The following is a 12,216-nucleotide window of genomic DNA, read 5'->3' as shown; positions in this document are numbered from 1 at the left end:
TTGCCAGGCTGTGAACATCGTTTCAACAGATACCCGCTGTAGCTGGTGAGCAGCAGTATTGAACACAAAGCGTGCTCGTAAGGTCTGCGTGCCCCAAATGCGGGAGGAAGCACGGAGACACAAGGGACCTTGCAGCCCTGCGAACCTTGTTAAAAATACCCATCCTGCCCTTCCACCTCTTCCACCCACAGAGGTGCAATGGCCCATTCCTGCCTCACAGGGGTGATAAGGACAGAATCAGAGACCCACAGAGTGGTTTGGGTTGGAAGGGACCTTTCAAGGCCACCCAGTCTAACCCCCCCGCCATGAGCAGGGACATCTTCAACCTGAGCAGGTTGCTCAGAGCCCCGTCCAGCCTGGCCTGGGATGGTTCTAGGGATGGGGCATCCACCACCTCTCTGGGCAACCTGGGCCAGGGTTTCACCACCCTCACGGTGAAACATTTCTTCCAGTTTGTGAAGCGCCTGACGCTGCCGTCACGCCGGCAGTCCCAGCGCCCACCAACACCGAGCCGCCGTGGCCGCGGCCACCGCGAATGCATTGCACCAGGCAATTTGACGTGCGTGTTTTCAGAAATGGCACGTCAATCCAAATGCTGCTTCAGACTCCCCCCAAATCACATTACGGCTGCAAAATGCTGTCAAACTAAACGAAAAGTCAGCACAGTCTTGGAGAGACAGAAAAAAGAAAAAACCAAAATCTTAATGGGAGGAAAATTAAGTGATGGTCACTTAACTCCTTAACTTCAGTGTTCCGGCTTTAATTAGGATCCAGGGAAATCAAATGTTATAAGCCCATCTGCTTACAGGCTCCAGAAAGATGAAAACCTTCAAAAATTACATAAATAATAAATCCCCAGGCTGCCAGCATTTTATTGAGCTCCTCCCCATAGATTTCAGTATATGCCAGTATTGCAGGCATAAAATTTGTTTTAAAAAACATTTTGCAGAAAGTTAGGTTAATTCATTTAGCAATTTAATACGTTAAGGAACTACGAAGATTTATTAAAAACGGCATTCCCTGTTCTCCGTAAACAGGAGAACACATCTCTCGGGAGCCATACACGGCACGCACCACGTCACGTCGAATCGCAGGCTGCGGGGAAGCCACCGGAGAGCAGCCGGCTACCTCCATCCTCTCCTTGGCCACATCTGCTGGCTCATAAAGGAGGAGAAGGCTTCAAAAAAGTAAAGCAAGGGCTGTGCCGCTCCTCCTCAGGACCTCTGCTCACCTTTCAACCCACACCTGCACGCTGCTGAGCCCGGCAGCCGCGCATTACGACCAGGGCTCCCAGACATCTCAGCCAAATATATGAACCACCACCCTGAACGGGGAATCGTGTTTAGCCGCGTCAGAAATTGCGGTTTTCACGGGACCCAACACGTCCCCGACGCTGCTGCCTCCCAGCTTCGGCTGGCAGCGACATCCTTCGGGTCCTGGCCCCGAGGCGACTTTATTTCTGCACAATCTTAGCTCCCTCTTCACCTAAACATGCGTATTTAAAGCTTTTGCAGTGGAAGAAAGAAGTTTCAAAGCACTGCCTAGGTATACCCCAGAGGCTGATCCCCACCTTTTCCTGAGACAAAATTTAATTAAATTCTAAAATATTGAGACTTAAGTTAATCCTGTGTTTTGTTAGGTCCTAAGACATGATTTTCAAGAGACTCGATACTGGTAATATTTCTTCCATTTTTAATTAATTTTATTTTAATTCAAGACTCCCACTTGAAAGAGAGTCAGAAAGAAAAACCCCAATTTCATTCAATATTATTTCACTCTCTTTAAACACTCCCAGAAATGCGTTGTGATATGGTAAAACCGACATATTTAATTTCTTTTTCAATCTCGTGTCAAATCCGCCACAGAAAGACTGACCTTATTTACACGAGACGAAAGCGAAGCCTACAATGGCAGGCATTTACCACCGTCATTTTAAAGCTGCCATTTCTCTCTCCACAGCCCCCCACGCCCCCTCATACCGACACAGCGTTTTTGAAGTACTGGTTGCACTATCCGTTGGAAGACGCTAAATGTTTTACCGTGGTGCCGTTTTATGGTCTACGTGGAAATTACGTTGGTTGACTTTTTTGGCAAACTTTTCTATTACAAGTGCAGGTCCCATTACCTCACTTTTCTCTAAGTACACTGCGCCTGCTGAAGCTTCATTGGAATTCTGCATTTTCTTTAGACAAGTCGTTTTTCAACCTGCACTCAAAAAAAAATTAAAGGAAAATTTAAGGTGACTTGGAGCTACAGCATGAGATGTGCGCTCATATTTTCCTTCAAACACTAGAAAATCACCTTTTCCTTCCTTCTGAAAGGCTCTGTGTTCAGCAAACATCCTGCTGAGAGAGGCTGGCGCTTCTCGGCCGTCGGCGGGAATTAGGGCAGGGAAGCGGGAAGCGTTCATCCCACGCTAAGTGCTGGCTCATAAAACAAGGGCTGTGCCACGGCTAACGAGCACTTGCAATCAAAGCAAGGTTAATGCTTTCTTTAAGATCCGGACTTGTTCATTTCAACACTACACTTTTATTGTCTATAGGTAGTATTTTTTTTTGAAATGAGACTCTTCAGTCATGGTTTCTAAATATCGATGCTCTTCCTAACTACCTTTCCTAATAGCCTGTGTTAGCCACGCTCTGTAGAGCGCCCTTGAAGAAACTGCTTGCTGCTGTTAAAGCAACTGCAGGGTTGAAGTTCCTGGGCTCCTCATATATCAGAGTGAGTTTTTCTCAATTTTTTTTTTTAATGAATTTAATTAAATATTGAGTAAAGTGCCACAGCAATCCATTCTGCGCTTTCGAAGGAGAAATTCAGTGATGCACAATTATTTTGTTCACTGAGACAAGGAAGAGTCAATTTTTAATGTGCCATGAAGGATTTATAAAGAATATATCTTGCAGGAGAAACAAATATGAGTAGACATCTTTATTTCTCTGGGTTGATTCAGTGTCCATCTTTGCAGATTTCAACTTCTTTAATTATGTAGATAGACAGAAAGAGCAGAGAAAGAGGTAAAAGTATTTCAAGGCTTTATATGAGTATGTCATGCCGGGATGAATGGTAGGCACCTCCAATAACTCCAACTAGCAGAAAGATGCACAGACTGTCACAGGGACCGAGACAGACCCGAAGGAGTTAAGGTGGACAAATGGTGACGAATTTGTTGCGCACTCTATGCGTGTGGTTAAGTGGTAATCTTCTATGAGAATCAGGAACGGGAAAGGAAGGGTAGGATTTCTCAAGGTAAGTGAAATTAGATCCACCCAGAACCACTACCAGAATTGAGGCTAATTAGCACCGCTTAATTCTCTCCATATATATTGAAGAGATTTTATAATAGAACAGAACGAATAACAACTGTGTGCTTATATAGGAAATTACAGGGAATTCATGCAAATCTGTAATTTGCTCAAGGGGCTTTAAATACATCATAAGCTTGGAGAGTACAATTCAAAAGATTTATGGACGGCTGCAAAGCCTGGTGGGGGAGTTTAGCTGCAGGTTCCCCAGTCATCTCTCGCGCTGGTAATTTACACAATAAACTCTAATATTAAAGAGTAATTCCATGGGTGGTAAGAAAACGTGTTAACTTTCAAGTTTCTAATGATTTTCCCTCCCTTTGAACACACAGAAATAAATGCAAGAAAATACCCCGAATATTCTTAGTGCATTTCCCAGTGCTTTGGCGGGCCCGGCAAAGCTCTCTGGACATCAGTTCCTGAAATAGTCTTTGTCCGTCAAAAACTTCCCCGTATCCCGACGAGCAGGTCCGCTCCAAAGAAAGACCGAACAGGCTTCCTCTAGGCCACCGAGCTGACGCGGCACCGTCCAACTGTCAGCAGGAACCCCCCGCGCGAACGAGCGTACGGCCATTGGGAAGACGCCGACGTAAGCCGCGCATTGAGCGGTACCTAACGCCCCAAGAGACACGCCGCAGGCGGCGGCGGCGGCGCAGAGCGTCGTGTCTTACGAGACCGACGCAGGGGCAGACGCCCGTGACCCGTTTTTAACCGCCCGCTGCCTGCGTGCGGGCGGGCACGAGCGCGTACGCACTTAACTTTACCAACCCGAAGCCCCGTTCCCGTCTCTCGGCGCGGACGAGCTGGAGGCGAAGCATTTGCTGAAGCAACATCCCACAGGGGACCCCCGCGCCCCCGGCACAGCCCGGACTGGAGCCCCTTGGCCGTGAAGCGCCTGCATCGGAGAAAGTCCTGCAGAAACGCTACCCCCAGGTTCCCCTTTCAGACTCCAGCCATCAAAAAGCTGCTTTCCAGACGCGCCCGCGCCGGTGTAAACCCGCGCTCCCCGTAAGGAGCGGGCAGAACGTACTACGCATGGAAAACAGCTCCGTAAAGTCGGGAGGGTTCGAACCATTAGCGGCTTTAAGCTGGTGTTGGCAGGACATGATTATCAAGGTGTTTATTACGGACTTGGGGTTTAATAAACTGGGTCTCACAGCTCTAAGCCGAAGGGAAAAGTAGGAGAGATGGGTAGGGGAGACAGCGCGGAGGCTATACATGAACAACAATGGCAGAACTTTAACAGCTACTATTTTTCTTTTTCTTAGCCCTTTAAAAAATTATTATTATTTTTGCTATGAGAAAAATTAGCTCAGCTTTTACAATTACAGTGGCATGGAATCTCATCTGCAGGGCACTGAGAGGAGCTGATCAGCGTCCTCACAGAGCGAGACAGGCTGAGGGGCCAGATTCTGCACTCCATGTTCATGCAAGTCTGCTATTAAAAAATGGATTTTTTTTTTCCCAAATAAGCCCAGAAACGTAGAATCTGCAGCATGTAACGACGGCAGCTTTGACACTGTCTTTATATAGGTCAGGTTATAAAGGAAGGCACGTATCACCCCGTACGCTATGAAAAAATAGCAATTTTTTTGACACACTGCAATAGCTTCTGAAGAGATGAATGGCATCCCCGCTTCGCTCCCATCAGCCTGCGAGGCGCCGATTCCCGAGAAGCTCTCGGGGGGACACCCCATTTCTTAAAAGCGCTGATGCTTTCTTGTGCTATCTACGTAGGTAAGCACCTCCGCAACGCCGGTTTGTAAAACCGCAACCAAAAGATTACCAACCTAAGCGCAAAAACTGTTTATTTACCAGACCACGGCATAGGCTTCAGTTGCATTTTATTTCTGCTCCTTCCTCTCAACAACTAAAACTAATAAAAAAAAATCTGTGAGCACAGGAAGAGGGTCGGGAGAGTTTTGCAGGGGCGGTGACGAGGGCCCGGGACCGCCCTGCGGGTGGAAAGCCCGTGTTTTCCCGAGATGAAGCGTGCAGTACCGCCAGCACTGCCATTAGCGAGAAGGTAGGTCACCACGAGGGACTGCATGTAGTCACGCACCTGCAGTGCCCTAAATTGGGGAACCCAGTTACATCGTTCACTGAATTTTGAGATTTCCATTCTTCTGCCAAGCAGTTTTAATTACATTTAAAGGGAGCTTCTTAAAACTGCTGAAATGACACGTGATCTAATCAGCTTACAGTCAGTCACACCAAATGAAAAGTATTTCAGGTAAATCTAGACTTAAGCACGCCTTGTGTTTAAACAAACGGGTAACCTTGCCCGTCGCTAGTTAAAGCCTAGCTAAGATACTAAAACCAACAAATCAAAACCAACCCCCCCATAACAACCCAAACCCCAGCGCAGCAGGCACGTGCCTCACCGTACGGTGCCCAGTGTAATTCCAGCGACCGCAGGTTTGTAAATATATATATGTATTTTTAAATAAATATATCACTTATGGACCAGTCCAGGCTCTGTTGTCTCAGACGTTTCAGATCATTTCATGGTGCGCTCTGCAGACAGCTGCACGGCTTTCTGAAGTGAAAAGCGGAAAAGTAGGCAAGTATAAATTAAAAAGCACAAAACACGGCGAGCTTGCCTTGGCATGGCTCCTTTGAAACCCAACTGGAAACCCACCCATGCCCCGAGGAGACGGTCCCCGCCACCACTCGTGCTTCTCAAGGGCATCCCCGCAACCTTGGGCAATCACCGTCGAGGCAAATGCTCTCAACCCAAGGGAGTTGACAAGCCTCGCCGTAAATGCTTGGGACCAGCAGAGAAACGCCCGCAGAAAAGTAACCGCCAGATGTTCTGAACCTCGCAGAGCGCCACAGGGTGGGACTTTAGGAGGGCGAGTTTAAGATCAGACCTGTGCATAAGGGTTGTACCAGATCAGGATGCGAATCCTGAAGCTTGCTGTGGTGCCCCAGCAGTAAACGTCGCTCCCTGCAGTCCCCTGTGCTTCTCCTGGTGTTTCAACCATGTGCTTCAATGAAGTTGAAGAGCAAATGTCACAGCACCGCAGTGATTTATTGCCTAAGAGTTCACCGATGGTTAAACTTTCATAAGCCATAATACGGCAGGTCCCAAGCTCCAGTGAAATTATCAGCTACAAAAGCAATGACTGAGCCTACAAATAATTTAGAAAAGGAAATCAATCAATTCTGCCCGACATAACCATGCTCAGACCTTAGCTGGCAGCACCAAGACCGCGTGTTCATAGCTACTCCAAATCACCCATCACTGGAGACCCACCAGCCAAAAGCAGCCCATTAATTTTACTGGCATTTACTAGATACTTTCTTAAGCAAACCCGCGGTGCTACCCTCGGAGAATGTTCTTGGACTTCTCAAAAATCATACAGGCTTGGGTTTTTAATGATACCTTGCCTTGCATTTTAGATGAGCCTGGGACAGCGGCTTCAAGAGAGCTTCGCCTCCCGAAGCGAGGGGCTGGAAGCCCTGCTCGCAGCCTGCGAGAAGCTGTCGGCCTGGGAGGTGCTCACGTTCCACGTGCCATGCCAGCACGCGGCTGAGCGGGAACGGCACCAACTCACTCCGCGTCTCCATTCGCGCCCGCGCTGTTCGGCAAGCCGGGGGAGGCCGGCAGCGGGGCCGCCGGACAGCACTGCTGCCTCGCCGCAGCCGAGGCCTCGACCACGGCAAAGCGCCCGTTGTGCTACCCGTGTGAATACGTGCGAGAAAGGATTTCGGTCCCACAGCGTCCCTTGTTAGCACACGGGGGAACAGCACACAAAAAAAAAAGATGCTATTTTGTGCATTTCACCAAGGGAAAATGGAAGCGCAACGAGCCTCAGCAACTTGCTTAAAGTCTCGCTGGGAGCCCGGGGAAGAGCTGTAAGTTAAGCCCAGCTCCGCGGCGCGGGAGCAGCCCTCGTTCTGGTCCTCCCGGCCCCACCAGCAACGCCTTGGGCTATTCGGAGACATCTGTCCCTGTCTCCAATTAGCATTCAACCAATTTCAAAGCACGGGAGCTCACATTCCCCAGACCAAAATATGTATCCTGCTAGACACTGGCAACGAAGAACACAAAGCTCAGCAGAAACACAGCTTTTTAGGCTGAAGATGTAACACCCGAGCGTTCCCACGACTGCTCTACGGGAAAGCAGAGCTCTCTGATGCTACACGGGGCCTCTCAACCGCACGGTGTTGCCACTGCAATGAGCCTCTGCACACAGCCTGTATGCTAAGCAGTGCTTATCAGGGGGGATCTATTTTCACATCTTGGGAGAATATCAATATCTGTCCTTCATGGAAAAAAAAAGTGAATGATAACCCTTTGCCTGGCGCCTGCATGATGAATTTGCAATGGAAAAGCCCTTCGAGTAGAAGAATTGGCCTCAAGTGAGCCATTAATATTGGAGAGTTGCAGCTATGTCAGATGTTACAATATTTAAATGAATAGAATATTACTTTTTCTACTTAATAAAAATGGTTATGTACACACAGCCCAAGAAGAGCGCTGCAGAGAGCGCACTGCGCTTTTGCACTCGGGGACAGCGCACCAGGACGTCTCCGAAAGGATCGCTCCAGACAAGTCCACCTTTCCCAACAGCAGTTTTTCGGCTGGGGGTGCAAGAAGAACAACAACAGGCCCCTGTATTGTAGGGCTTTCACCTGAAATTCAGCTTAGGATTTTGAAGCCTCTTTAAAGAGTTATTAAAACAGAAAATTGTAATGATCTGACAGTGTTACAGCAGAATAACCCTTCATTTGCATGAAATGCTGGGTAGTAATGTACTTACCTGTTGGCATATGTAAATGTGTGGGTCCCTATTGAAGTTCTGCACAGCAGCACAAGTTTGATGACGCTAAATTATCTATTGCTTCTTGGCACCTGCTGGAGGAAGGAGTAGAAGCTCTCTGGATATCCAAAGCACATTATTAATAGCGTAGCAATACAGAGGCTGCAAGAAGCACAGCAGATCCCCTACAGCTATTTTTAATGCCGTGCTCTTGTTTTTCTAGGCATCCCTTTCGCTGCCAGGAAAAGCCAAACTTGTTCTGCTTATTATCAGCAAGAACACGCAGTGAAATTACAGTAACCTTCAGCTGCTTCAAGCCTTACCTAAAGCGCATTTTCAGCTGCTTTTGAAGAGGCAGCACCTCCGCACGCAAGAGGAGGGACGAAGAGGCTCCACGAGGGCTCTCAGCTGCAGCACTGCTCGGCCGGACCCCGGCAGGTATTAGGCTCGACACCCTCCCGCAGCTGCGGGTGAAGAAGAAGCTGCCGGGGCTGTAACTCCCCGCAGCTGCGGGTCCGCTCCGCCGGTCAGAGAGCTGCCCTGCAGCCCCGGGCGTGCCGGCTGTGCCGCGGCGCGGCGTTCGGGGCTGGCTTGGCGTGTCAGACCTAAAGAACCCAGCCCTCGGGTCGCTTGGGGTTTCAGGCTGAAAAATACATCCCCAGGGCTGCAACCTGAGCACTTGGGAGGAAACCTCACAGGCTTCATAATTGTGGATGCCAGCAGGACCATTTCTACAAACAGCATTTAAGCGCACCTAGGCTTCCTATCATCTAAAAATCGTTTGGGGACAGTCGGAAAAAAGCGACTTTTCACAGGAAACACGGCCATTGAAAACCCCTGAGAATCCTGCATGCTCGGGGATGCTATTGCGTTCCCAGGTAGCGTCGCTCCCATGCCCTTCCCACACACGAGTTTCCGACACGTGCAGCCAAGAAGAGGATGCCAACCTCTGCCGGGCGTTCGCCCTGCACAGCTGCAGGAGAGATCAGATATGTTTCAGAAAGAAAAGCAAATGCATAACCCTTTGTGCTACGCGACTGGCTGCAATGCCAGCGGCCAGGTACGGCGCTGCCCACGTAGTCGTCCGGTACAAAAACGGAAAACACGCAAGTGGAACTGGCCATCAGCCTCCCCACCGGACGCCGGCGTCCCGCCTGTCCGGTCCACAGGGAAACCCCTGGTGACTCTCAGACTGAGGGGGCTCTGGGGGCAGGAGGTGGGTCTGGTTCTGCAGGAACACGGACGTTGCCTGGGTTAAGAAGAGCTGGGTCAGACTTAGGACAAACTGCTGGGATTTAATTCCACGCTAAAAAGGACATCCGAGCACACACGTGCACATTAAGCACAACCACGAGTGCCTTCACCGCGTCAATACCTCCAAGGCTCGACGCAGCGTCGGGATTTCTGCAGGCACAGCAGTCTGTCCGTGGGGATTACCGGGTAACCCGGGGTAACACGCACGCTGATGCCGCTCTCACTCATGATAGAGAAGCACTTATTGGCACGTATCACTTGTTGAAAAAATTCTGAAGCATCAAATATCTCATTCTGAATGGCACAGCAAGAGGTATGAGCCTCTATTTACTTTCTAAAAGAAAGGATGATTTTTGATGGGCTAGTAATTTTCAAATCCTTTTGTTTAAAGGACAGGACGTAAGAGATGTTTCGCTGCTCTATAATAATCGCTGGTATTAACCATTACATAAAGGACAGTGATAAAAAGTACCTGGTTTCTCACGATGATTTCCTCTGAAGCAGAACTCAGGATATGAACTCAGCCCTGCTGGAACACTGGCAGTGGAGTGTGTATTTTTAATTAAGTGCGCTGCTACGTCACGCTTGATGAAAGGCAGTGCGCAAAGCAGGCCTTGAGCAACCCCAGCCAAAATGAAAGTCGTAGCCCTTCGGCAAGCTGGAACAAGTTGTCGGAGAGGAAGCCACAGGACTTGGTGAAGAGTCACCGGTAAGTTATTAGAATGCAAGTTCTAGATCCTAAAATAAGAATATAAGAGAAGTTCTAGGTTAGACCAGTGGCCCATCCGGGACACTGCTCTGCCTTTGATGGCAGCAACAGAAGCAGCTCTTTAAGAAGAGCATGTGAGCCAGGCCCGTTTTTATCATCCATACCTGACACAGAAACCGACTTTCAAGACCCTCAGAACATCACAATGCTGAGAATATTTTGCTTCGAACCAAACCAAAGTGGCTTGCAATAAACCGAAAGCGTGGAAGTTACCGACTCGTGGGGCAAAAAACCCCATTTACTTTAAAAGATGCTTGAAAAGAGCGAGATACCCAGATACTGCCTGTGCTTCGGCCCGGGCACCTTCCCGGGATGCACCCCTGAAGCGCTGACCTGCAGCAGCCGTTTCGCCTCCGGCCGCAGCAGACACGTTCTCCGCCTTCTCCGATCCACATGTTTTAAAATGAACAAGAAAACTGGAGCAAGGGTGGAAATCTGGCACAGCGTTGCCACCACAGCTGGAGAGAGCATCATCCAGGTGAGGACAGAGAAGCCTGGGTGCAGGTAGCCTGGCTCTGCCTGGAGAGAACGGGAGTGTTTTCCTGGAGAAAACGCCAAATGAAGGAGTAACAGGAAACAATATCTGAAGATATTGTAAGATGGATAAACTCCAACCAAAACCAAAGCGTAATAGTTGTCAATGGGAGTAATTAACAAATCACTTCGGAAAGCAGAGTGTTGCCCATCTTTTGCAGACTCCAAATGAAAGCCGGAGGCCTTCACTTAAGATTTGCTTTAGTCAAATATAAGCTACTGCCCAGTCAATGCCAGGGCAGGAGGCAGAAACGTGTAGGCTGTGACTCGGGTGAGGTCAGAACAGACGACCAGATGGTCCTGTCCAGCCTTAAGCTCTGTGAACTGTGTATGTAAACCCAGTTTTCACGTTCTGTTACGAGTGAAAGAGAGTGGGTATGTCATGCAGTTATTTGATATTCCTGAAGACATAGATATGCAAGGAAAATGTGTAAAAACCTATTATAACTCAGCAAAAAGACACGGGGTCAAGGAAGCAACACAAGAATGCAATAAAATAGAGTAAGAATTAAATTACTGAAAGCAATTTCTACTTCTCAAGAACTGATGTAATGACAAAATCATAGGCATGCACCAATATTACATGGAAGCTAAAGACTATGATAATACATCTTCATCTTTAATTTCTCTTAGATTTACTAATCTAAATGAGTAAGTGCTTGGAATTTGGCCCAGATCAGTATTTCAAGCCAAGAAAACCTCAGGCCGTGGAGACCAGTGGCTCTCAGCTGTGAAGCATGCATCCCTGAGGAGACATGGAGCAACGGCAGGAGGTCAGGGAACATGAGAAACCCCCCAGAAAGTCCTTCCAGCCTTCATTCTCACACTTCGGTTTCCTCCCTCATTCTTCTTCTCTTCCCCATTTCTTGCACCCAACTGCCTCTCCTCGAACAAATGCAAAGCCTGGCATTACTTCGAGGCCCTGAGGATGAGCAGGAGCGCACGAGGAGCCATGGGGCAGTGGGTAGAAGGACATTCCTGGTGGCGAGCTTGGCAGGCTTGAACTGCAGAGATCTTGGGCTTGGCTTAGGGGTCCACTTCAGAAAGGGGCAATATGAGCCGGATTTTGCCCAGCCAGGCAAGGTGCCTGGGGCTAGGATGTCTTCCAAAAGGAAAAAAAAAAAAAGGTATAGGGTCAACTCTAAGGAGAAAACAAACTTAAAGTTGGGTTTGGGGTTTCAAAAGGCAAGAGTGGACTAGCTTGTTTTATTGGGTAATATCTGAAAGCCTGGAGGGCTTATAGAGCTACAGTATGTGCAGCTACTTTCCTTGACAAATGGTTCATATTTCCTTCTGAGTTGAGTTTATGCCAACAGTTCATGTACCACAGGGTTAGGCTTTCAAAACAAAGAGCAGGAAAAAATGGTTTTCCCCAGGTTCTTTGAAGACCTATAAAACATGGGCCAAGATCCACCCATGAATCAAGTTCTTGAGCATTTTGTTCCTCTGAAAATTCATCTAACATCTGCACCAAACCTGGGCTTAAAAACAGCGGAGGGAGCCATCACTATCATTTGATAACTAACTATAAGCCTTTTATCCCCAGCAGGGATTTAGAGGATCAAGAGTAAAATGGGTTCCTGAGGAT

The sequence above is a fragment of the Phaethon aethereus genome, assembly GCF_964289735.1.
Source record: "Phaethon aethereus genome assembly, chromosome: 11".
NCBI classification, from domain to species: Eukaryota; Metazoa; Chordata; class Aves; order Phaethontiformes; family Phaethontidae; genus Phaethon; species Phaethon aethereus.
This window is presented reverse-complemented; position numbering follows the sequence as displayed.